Genomic DNA, 11,068 nt, shown 5'->3' with positions numbered 1-11,068 from the left:
TGGGGAAGAAGGAGGAGGAGGGGATCTTCTAAAACATTTTCATTTGCAACTCAGAAAAGACAAAGAAAGTAAAAGCAAAGGGAAGTAACAGGGAAGGTGAAGTTAAAAGAAGAGCTTAAGATTAGAGGATAGTTAGAAAGGGAGAACACATATCACCCAAAGGAGAGCGGAAGGAAAACGAGAGATTTTGAGGTCATAAAATAATCAAAGTAGGGACAGTTTACGAGAGAGAGTATCACAGAGTCGAATGGAAGGAAGCAAGGAAAATAACAGATCAGAGATGGCAGAAAGAAGAAATGAAGCATCTAAACAATGACTGGAAAAGAAGAGAGGAGAAAATGGGAAGCTGGGAAAAGTGGAAACAGTTGATTGAAGGAGGAGGCATGAAAAGAAATGACAAGTGTTGAATGTTCTGAAGAGGGGAGGCAGGCTGAATGCGAGAGACAAGCTCAGAGAGGGAGAAAGAACCAAAGTGGTTCAAGAAAAGAAATTTGTTTAACAAAAATCAAAGATGGGAGAGAAAGGGGTGATGAAGAGCAGGAGGAAACTTTAGCTGCATTAACTGAATCTGACAAAGGGAAAAAGGGCAGATTTTAAGTGTGGGAAGCCCTGAAAGAGGAGGAGAGAAAGACAGAAGAGGGAGTGGAGAGGGAACCGAGGGGGAGAAGAGAGGAGGAGAGGCAGAGCTGGAAAACAGTGTGTGACAGAAGAAGAGAGAGCAGATATGAGAAGGAGTGAGGAGACCTGAGAAAAGAACCTAATTCAGCATTGTGTTTCCAGCCAGCCTCTCACACTGCTGTGAAACCCTCTTGAGCTGCGCTGCTGCTGCTGCATGACTGAACGCTATCAGTCCCGAGCAGGCAGTCGACACACACACACACACACACACACACACACACACACACACACAAATGGATATGACTCGTCCGCTGAGGTGGTTTGGTGTGGTGGACTTGGAGTGACAGTTGGGAATAACTGGTTTCTTCGTCCTGTCGGGTAGGTTTAATATGACTTTAAAGATTATATTATATCATGTGGACTTATATTAGTGATAGTTTGTGTTTCTGAGCATTAACGAAGCATTAATGTGAAAGCTGAATGCCTTATTCTTGCAAAATTAGTCCAGGAAAAGTGTCTCTTTTTTTGCCTTTTCTCGTTGTTGATCTCTGGTTAATTTCTACCAGCCGACCTGAAACATTCATTAGAGTTAACATATTTCCATATCTGATATTTGATATCCCAACAAAAAACCTTTGGAATCTGGTCTTTTAAGGGAAATCAGAAACTATTTGTATCAATATTTGTATGAAGATGCAAAATCTTTTTGTGTTTTTGTTTTTTTTCCCACAGTAAGGAAGATTCTCTGCTTGTGTAGCTCCATGTTGCCTGATTAGAGTTTTTTTTAAAGCTAAAACTTGGTAGTTTGAGTGTTTTTCATGATATTTAGAACCAAAGAAAGATTTGTTTTTCATGCTGTTTGTTTTAAGCGTTTTCAAGTGTGGAAAAATACAGTGTAAATTGGGCAGGTGATCATGACTGTGCCTGGTTCCACCCGGCTTAGAGGATAAAAGGTCTCCTTAGAACATACACAGAACAGGGCAGGGATGCAGGTTTTCCAGGTTTAGCAGCCCAGAGTGGCCGGATATTGTTGGTCTCAGTCACAGTATCTTCTGAACTCTGAGTCAGTCTGTGACATCTGCATTAATCCAATGATTTTACAGACTTCTTTCCTCCAGTCTTTGCAAAATTGTCGCCGTGCATTTTTAGATTTTGTGTTTCTTATAAACATCTTTACCGAAAATAAAAAATCTTTCTACACTTTTATTTTAACTGTCAAGGTCAGAGAGGTATTTCTGAAATGTTGATCACCAGATGCACTTTACTGTATACTGACACGGTGTCATCTCAGTTCATCAATTGCTGTAGTTTTGAAGCCACAGGCATCCTTTGGCACTGGTGCCCTGACACACCTGCCGTGAGAATATCCAACCCAGTATCACAGCAAAACATGTAACAGACACTTTGCCATGATATTGAGTTGGGGTTGGGCAACCATATCAGATGGAGAGAGCAGACAGTCCTGCTTAAAGGAATAGTGTAAAAGTCACAAGACTGTCACCCACTGTCGTGCCATCTTTGTATTTTGCACTTCCTCTTTTGCTGTTTACCTGAATTGAGGCCCAAAACTACTTGGTTAGTATTAGGAAATGATTTGGTTTTGTGGTTTACACCCCTTCATAACTTTTGCTTCCTAACCTAAACACTGAAAATGATGCTTAAAGTCACCCAGTGGGATCCTGAAAAGTAAATATCTGGCAAACTGGGAGACCAGTCTCACCAACTGCAACCAGCGGGTCACGGCACCAACATCAAAGGGAACCTTATCACTCCCACTTATCAGTTTTATTGTGCAAATCCATTGTATTATATATCCTCACACTTAACCCACTTCCCCAACTCCTCAATAATATAGATGAAGATCAGCTACTACCAGGGGTTAGTACCTGATCTTCCTTCCCAGGTCATCACTAGCTATTTTATAATCTATTTTTACACATGCTCAAGTAGTGATGCATTAAACTGAGTAGTTAACTTCACTGTTACTCACCCTCCCAAAGCAAAGAGAAGCACATACACGGTGTTTGCAGCCTCCTTCTTTGTTTCTTGATCTTTCTTCAGCCTAGTACTGTAACTGGGTGTTTGTGTGGTCAAATATAGCTACTTACTACTCCTTCTAATACAATATCCTGTTTACTGTGACAATGTATAAGTAATCTGGCAGTAATTCAGTATCCGCTTCATTCTTGAGCATATTTTCAGACAAAGCCTGGCATCTGTTCAAGGTATCAGTGACACAGTTTGTGACCTTACATCTTGCATCAATGATTTTCTTTTTTCAGTTTTAAATTAAAACATCTCCAAATGTTTTCCCCCCTCTGCTCTTTTGTATTCTGTCCCGCCCTGTATCCTCATACTTCTCCTCCTCTCCACCTTTTCCGTTCCTTCAAATACATAAAGGGTGTTTGCTCTCATAGACTTTCAGTTTCTCATGAACCCCCTCAGCGAGTGCAGCTCAAACTGACAAGCTGCCAGAGAAAATATCAACACAACAAGCCGGGTCAGAATCTGCTGCTCGCGTACCCTCACTCCACCCCTTCCTCCCACTCCCTCCCCTCTGTCCTTCTCCTCATTTTATTCTCCTGCACAGTATTTATGTCTCGTTCTTTTCTCTCTCACCATCTATTTCCTGGCTCCTTTGATTTTCGGGGGATTTTCTTAGTCCAAGTCTTCCCTGGTTTTGTTAAGTTCATGTGGTGTGTTGTGTGTGGCTTTGGCTACACGGATCATTAGATAGACGCAGTAGGAGGTCAGTGGTTCCATTGTGGTTGAATTAAATGCTAACACTTGTCACTGAGGAAAATGCGCCTGAGGGGATCAAGAGACACTTAACAATAAAGAAGGTGGTTGGGCTGTCTGTGTCGGTCACTCTTCCACATTTGCTGGTTCCACACTAATTGGCTCAGACTTCTGAACAATGGCAACATTAGTGGTGGGGACGCAGACTAGCATTTGTCTTTATGATTTAATGAAGCATGCAGCTATTTGGTATCGTTGTCGTCACTGTTTTGTTATCAGTCAGATTTACATTGATTGTTGTGTTTGGGGAGACTTTATCTAGCTGGTTTTGAAAGGATGGGTGGCAGAGGGGAGACTGAACGGTGGATTAAGCAGCTGACAGCTGATGAAGTCATTTTCAGCCTGCAAGTCAATTGTGTAGCTGTGCTGTGTTTGTCTCACGCTTTACCAAACGATTGCAGCGATGCATGGTTTAGTTTTGCTTGCTGAAAAGAAAGCAAGGAAGAGGTATGACATGACAACACTAAAACAACAGAAATGACATAATCTGCAGACTTTTTTTTTTAAAGAAATAATGTACATAAAAAATACCTAACCTGAGATAAACAAGTGTAAACTCACAGAGCGAAGAGGATCAGTTTTATATATACACGATTGCAGTCACTTATTTTCTAACCACTCCAGCGCACAGCAGTCTAGGAAAGAAATTAACTGTGTGTGATTGGATCAGATATAAATATAAAAACATACTGGGTTTAATTCTTCCACGCACGTGAGGGGTGAAGGTTGGGATAATTTTTTTGTGATGCATGGGAAAAAGAAGAAGCTACTTAAATTCGGAGTGAGATGCTGATCACGCTCTTTAGTATTTCAAAATTTGACACTGGACTTTTGAGGAACATTTGAAGTTTGTGTGCCATATGTGTGTATGTGTTGGTGTTTACATGTACAAATCTGAGGTAAATGCTGCATGCGTGTGACATGTGTGCAGACGTACAGCTAAAACTGTCTGATCACTCCCCTTTTGCTTTGCCTCTGAACACATTAGTAACACTAACATCATGACATCACCCACCAGATGCTTTTACAGGACCCACGTGAGCACAGACTCACTGAAAGCTTATCTTGACCCATGCTCTGTGACCTCCAGGTTAGGTCCATGATCCCTCTGGAGAAAATGATGAACTGAAAGAAAAATCCACAGCTTGAAGAAATCTATTCCTCCTGCCCCACATGAAAATGTTTTGTTCAGAACATGATCTTTTTATGTGCCAAATGAAAGCCCCACAAAGCTGTTTATTTGCTAGCAAATAAATTAAATGTCAATTGAGGGAAGTAATCCAGAAGAGCAGATGGAAGCACTACACTGAGCCTGCTTAATTACACCACAGTGACATGTTAGATTCTTTCTAGAAACATTTCTGGATGCGATGGACTAGCTTTGGCTAGCAGATCTATGCAAAGCTTCTGTTTTATCTTGTGAAAATTTGTTGGGGTTGATTTGAGATTTGTCATCTGTGAGTAAAAAGGAAAGTGAAAAATAGAGAAAAATGAATGCAATATTTATCCAGCAGGCATGTGTGCATTTAAAGTGTCTAATGTCAGAAGATGTCATTAACCCACAGTTAATCTGTAGCTCCCTTCAGTATTGTAAAAAGAGTTTCAGCTCATTTATTAGCTCTGCGGCTACACTTTATTGCTTTGGTTCCCTCCTGCTGTTCTCAAAATGTTGTTACCGGGTTTAAAACCCAGTATGTTTTTTTATATAAAACCCAATGTACATGCCACGCTCAGTGCCAAACTATGCACCAAATCAAGTGAAATCTTGAGACACACTGAGGTCATTTCATGTCAACTGACCAAATGCTCACAGCCTGACCAGCTCTGATTTCCAGGGTGATGACACACATCTTATTTTAGCTTTCTAATGTTATTAGTTTGCTCACAAAAATATTTTTGTAATGAAGTTAGGGGCATTTCTGAGCCATCTTTTCTGAGCAGCATGTTCTTCCACTGGGCAGTCCCACTGTAAAAAATTCAAAGCCGATATGAGGATGAAGAATCCTGTGCTCAGGAGAAAGTAGAGTTAAGTGAAAAGAAGAGAGGTTTGATCATTCCTCTAACTTCATCACCAAAATATTTTTTATGTCCAAACAGGTAACAGCAGTAAGCTAAAATTTGTTAGTTTTCCTTGACAAGTGCATCATCACCTCGGAAAGTTTTTCAGGGAAGTGAGAGATGGTCAAGCTTTTACTTAAATTTGGTCAGTTGACATGGAATGAGCCACTAGAGAACAACACTATTCTTCTCGTCAGAGTTAGATAACATTTAGTGGTCAGAGATGTGCTAAATTAGAAGCTTGCTGCTCAGCTTTGCATTAACACTGGAAATGAGCAGGTCTGTATAAATACAATGTAACCAACACAGCATCACACATTGGTCATTAACTGTTTTCAGCAGATGTCATCAGCAAATGCAGGATCTGAATGGGACACTCAGGCACACTATAAATCCACTTTCATACCTCCCTGAAGCATACTCTGCATTATCTTGATGTTCGACTCTAATCTATGAACTAAATGTGATAATGTTTTTAATTAGACTTAAAGCAGGTGATTGGGAACATAAGTTCATCAGGAAATGTTTACTGAGGCCACAGAGCGAGAGTGCTGAAGAGTGGTTCTCAGGTCCTGCTCACAATAAGAAAAAAGAAGGCTTAAGGGACTGTACTGGCTTCACTTTTGAGACCTGGAAGATACAGCTATTTTTTTTTTATATACAGTCTGTGGAAAGAAATAGTAATAGAAATAGCCACAGTGACTATCATCAGTGACTGACACATAATGACCTGATAAAATCAAAGCCCTGAATGAGTGGTATCTAACTCTAAAATTACAAAACAAAACCTCTGGGATCCCCACAAATGATTGGCTCGTGCTGTACATGTTATCATGCTGTAAGCTTCAGTTTATAATTATAAATGTTTTGAGAAAGAACAATAACAGATAGGCTTAAATCAAATTACCATTTAGAACAGCGTTTGTTCTTATCTCAAAACATCTGTATTTGCGGTTAGGACCTTCACGAAATCTTTTTCAGGACTAAAATGTGCTTTGAATTAATGGGGGAAATAATTCAAGAGTAGGAGTGATTTCTTTTGCAATGGTGGATATCAGATTATTGGAAGGGAATATTTCCATTGTTCCACGACCGCTCATATGTCTTTATTTTAGTGGGAGTGAAGACAAACACAGACTTTTTTTTTTCTAAATACGTAAAGGGACTTTTGTATGAAGTCTCTTAGAAACTTGTGTAAAAAAAACTACCCACTCAGTCACTTAGTGGTTTCAGCTCAGCTAAACTGGTCTCTTAACTGGTTTTGGTCAGGTGTACTGTGCATGTATAAACAGATCTGTAGCTCTTACTGTCAGTACGCCATCCCGTTACATAACTCATGTTAACTACAGCGAAATACCCCGACGATGACTGGAATGAGTTTTGACCTGGCGGCTGTGGTCGAACAGGTTTTTCAGCAACAAGTACTCTGCATGTGTTCATTGTCAGAAAAGCAATTATTTTTCATTGTCATGGCAACGTAGTTCCAGTATGGCTTTTTTGTTTTCAGATAAAACTGTTTGTTTAAACCCAGCTGGTAACTCTTGCCTGTGAGAACAATGTGTAGAAAATCATTTTGATGTGTCGCAAATTTAGGCGTCCCGAACAGTCAGGCTCACACACACTTGGCCCACTGTGGATTTTTTAACTGTTAACCAGCTCTGCCATATTTCCTGTCACAAGTCACTGCGCAGCGCTGACTAATAAACCAAGAATGCTTCAAATCTTTAAAAATAAGCCCTCTATTTATGTCCCCAAGGCTAATAGTGTTTTTATTGATAGTCAGGCATCTATTGCTGCACTCAGGGAGAACTTTTATTTACTACACTTCTTAATTTATTAGTAATTATGAAGTTTCTGATTAAAACTCGTGAAATGTGAGGAATCTCATTTCAATTAATCGGTAATTTGGAAGCACGAGTGCTGTTGGGGCTATAAAAAGGGAAGTTATTTCATACAGGATGTCTTATTCACCCATTCATTAATTTAATCACTTTTTTACATCTATGTGCTTTCTAACATTCATACTCCAGTTCAAGCACTTTTGTAGCATCATTACTGTACGTGCTTTACTCGGATACAGTTTTGAGATACACAACAGTGTTAGTGATTGTTAATTCAATGACACTAAGGTTCACTAAGGTTCTAGTAGGTTACAATAAAACATATGATGAAGTTGTAGAAAATAACATAATGTTGAAGAGTTAAGAACTCGTATCAGTATTTGTGACCCCTTACAAACAACATTAATGTCAAGTTGGGACACTTTTGTTGCATTTGTTTGTGAGTTTTAAGCAGTTGCTCCAAAGAAAAAGTTATAATTTAAACTTTAATGGTTGAATTTTAAACTACAGTCAAACACCATTATACTATGGTATTATTATATTAATACTAGTACTATTCCACACAGAAAGAGCCAACATATTTGTGTCTCCATTTTCCCTTCAATCATCAAAAACTGTCACATTTATCTGAAGAACTTTTGGAGAGGCCTGATCTTTGCTTTGGGAACCACTTAGCTGAATGTCATTGCTCTAAGCTGAGCATCATTCATACTTTTAGGTATGAATAGTAAGTCTTTTGTTTTTGTTTAAAGTTTTATAGAGCTTATTTCTCCTGCACACAGAAAGACATTAATATGATTTTTTCACTCATAAACTCTGGACAACCTGCTGGAATCAGTTCTGGATATTTTCGTTAGTGATGCAGCAGGAAAAGCAGGGAACCTGTGGTTCAGGTGAGGGAGCTACCTGGACCAGTTAATATCTAATTTGCATTCTCACATGTCGCGTGATGTCTAGAAAGATTCGGGGTTGCAGTTCATGTGTAAAAACAACTTAGCGTACATGGACCTGACAGCATGCTCGGTGAATTACAGTCCTCTGGGGTCCAGTCTAACAAGATGGCGCTCATCAGTCTGATTCCACGACCTCTTAAAAATTGCAACTGTAGAATAAGCTGTGAAGCAATAACTAACTCTGACGTTTGGCTCCACAGCAACTTTTATTATTTTACCAGAGTTCAGAGCTACAAAATTACCTCACTGCTCAGACAAGATAGACATTACACATAAAGAAAATGTGTTTTTTCAGGTGTGATTTTTAACTCTTTCTTGAGTGTTTTACTTCTCTTTAACTGTCCTCAGTTTTAAAGTTTTAAAATGTGAATAACAATAATAATAAAAAAGCCCAATAAGACGAGTTTTATGACTTTTTTAGGTTGGAAATTATTGCAGGAAACCTCTGTAATTAGTCAGTAACCCTTCTTTTCACTCATTTTTATGTTCCCACAGTTACAGAAAGCTTTTAGAGCTGAGCGTATACGTCGGTAACAGCTGTATAATGGCCACAGTGCTGAACAAAGCACACATTGTGCCTTACATTATAGTCACAGTATAGCGCAGCAGTTTGGGCGCTAATGCTGCCATAAACCTGTCTTGCACACTCATGCACAATTTCAAAGAAACAAGCAGAGCTGTGAGTGGATGTCAGCTTTTATTCTTACAACAAAATAAAAAAAAAAATCTATAAACTTCACATTGCAGCTGAAAACATCCAAATTAAAATTTTCTAGTGCTTTCAAGAATGCTGTCAGGATGTTAGTAAGCTACAAAAAAATGAAGTAAGAGACCAACAAATTGGTCTGCATGCATTTGTATTGTTTCTTCAACACCAGAGCTTTACAAACATTTAAACCAGCATTTGATGCCTGTACAAATACTGTAATGATGTTATGTCTTTAACTACACAGACATGATGCACAGACTTGGTTGGTTGTTTTTAAAGGCTTTACAATAATCTTCAAGCCCCACGAGTCTATTATTACAAAACACACTGCAACTCCCCACCTCCTTCAGCACAGACAACCACTCAGGGTCAAAGGTCAAAATGATGATATTCTCCTTGACAGGTCAGCAGTTTCAAAAGCGTTCCAAATACACTGTGGCTATGAAGATGAATGTAAAGGTCAGTCTCATGCTAAGTAGAGTGTGTGTTCTGTGTTTTCACAGCACTACGCCTAACACTGACAATATGATCATAATATCTTTGTGATCTTTGTCCATATGGAGGGGTATGTTTTATTTTAATCATTTCTAAGCATATGGCATGGAGGCTTTTCTGTTTGCTGTTGATAGATGATAATGTGTGCCTCTGTGTTAGGCAGATGGACAAAACTTGCACAGCGATGCATGGTGTACTCAGCAAATTTATCCAGACGACTCAGTAAACCTGCTTCTCGAAGCTGCTTGGGCATACAGCGTCTGCAGAATTCATATTAAATCTAAGTGAAGCTAGAAGTTAAAAAATGTCATGCTTTTTTTCCTTTATGGAGGTTACAGAATCACATGGCAGCACTAACAACCACAGCACATAGTAAGCTTTTTTCACCTTTTTTTTTTAAAAACAGCATGTGAACTTCCTCTGCAAATAGCACCTATACTTTTTATTTCATGCATCTCTGTTCTCTGTGATTGAGTGCCAGTCAATTAGGCACGTGTGCTCACTATAGCAGCCTTTCAGAAACCTGGTCATGACTGCACATAGATAAGAAAGCATCTGTGTTTTTTGTTGTACCTGCTGAGGAGAAAAGAGTTAAAGTGAAAACATCTCTTTGCTCTTGCTTGACTCGGAGATACAAATTACAGCTGATCTGAGGTTAAATGAATAACAAGTGTTGTGTTTTAGGTTGGATTGGGAGCCTCGATGCCCCCCGCAAGTCCTATTTGTCTGAGTGAAATGCTTACAGCCTCAGGAGGCAGAACAGGAATTTCCATTTCATGCTTGGCTGAAGTTCCAGATTGGCCAAGCTTACACCACAGGGCCCTTTCAATGGCTTACATTATGACAAGTGAAATCAATCATTTGAAAGGAAAAACTGTACTAAACGCCTTCCTATATATCAGATCTGAATATAAAATCTGAAATTCCTGATTTCTTTAGACATTTACCTCCATGTGTAATAGAGGAACTGGAAGTGACAGTGACATGATAGCACAAACATAAGCTCAGATTAATGCGTAGGGTTAGTTTCTCTTATTCACAGTAGCTAGCGTATGGCTAGTGTCGAAGGTGTTTCTGTAGGATTATTAGAAGAGGCTAATGCTAGGGAAATATTCTCATGGTTAGACGAACCAATGCAAAGCCTCCATTTGGATTCATTAAGAAATTATGATCACCATTTAATTCAGAGGAGTCAATAAAATAAAATAACGGGTGGCCGTACCTGAACCTTCAAACCTGAAAATGAACTGATGAGTGGAGTGGACACCAACAGAGAATGTCATTGTATTAAATAACAGCCAATTAGTCATTACACAAGTTTTGAGCATTTAAAAAGAAGAGGTCAAGTCTCCACCTGCTGTCTGTGTGAACGTATGAGTGTGTGCGTGTTTGTGTTTGTGTGTGTGTGTGGGTTGTGTTTTCTAGCAGAAGTTGCTCCCTGCTGGACTGAACTCGCTGGCCTCACTCCCTGCAGGGCCACTGGGTATCAAATACGACACAACAAGTTCCCACTGTGATCCTTATTCTTATTTTCTTTTGTGTGTGTGTGTGTGTGTGTGTGTGTGTGTGTGTGTGTGTGTGTGTGTGTGTGTGTG

At 39.4% G+C, this 11,068-nt stretch overlaps 1 protein-coding gene across 1 annotated transcript in view; it reads left to right on the top strand.

Moving 5' to 3' along the window:
* The first annotated feature begins 718 nt into the window (after nucleotides 1-718).
* The window catches only part of ripor3 (RIPOR family member 3), a 55,942-nt gene continuing 45,592 nt past the window's right edge, over nucleotides 719-11,068 (top strand). The window contains exon 1 of the mRNA XM_005749487.2: nucleotides 719-996. The gene's annotated coding sequence lies outside the window, so the exon portion shown is untranslated. The remainder of the gene's footprint in view (nucleotides 997-11,068) is intronic.

This window comes from Pundamilia nyererei, unplaced genomic scaffold (assembly GCF_000239375.1).
Source record: "Pundamilia nyererei isolate P.nyererei 1_Seehausen unplaced genomic scaffold, PunNye1.0 scaffold00246, whole genome shotgun sequence".
Classification (NCBI taxonomy): Eukaryota; Metazoa; Chordata; class Actinopteri; order Cichliformes; family Cichlidae; genus Pundamilia; species Pundamilia nyererei.
The sequence above is the reverse complement of the archived record's forward strand: the minus strand, read 5'-3'. Positions and strand labels throughout refer to the sequence as shown.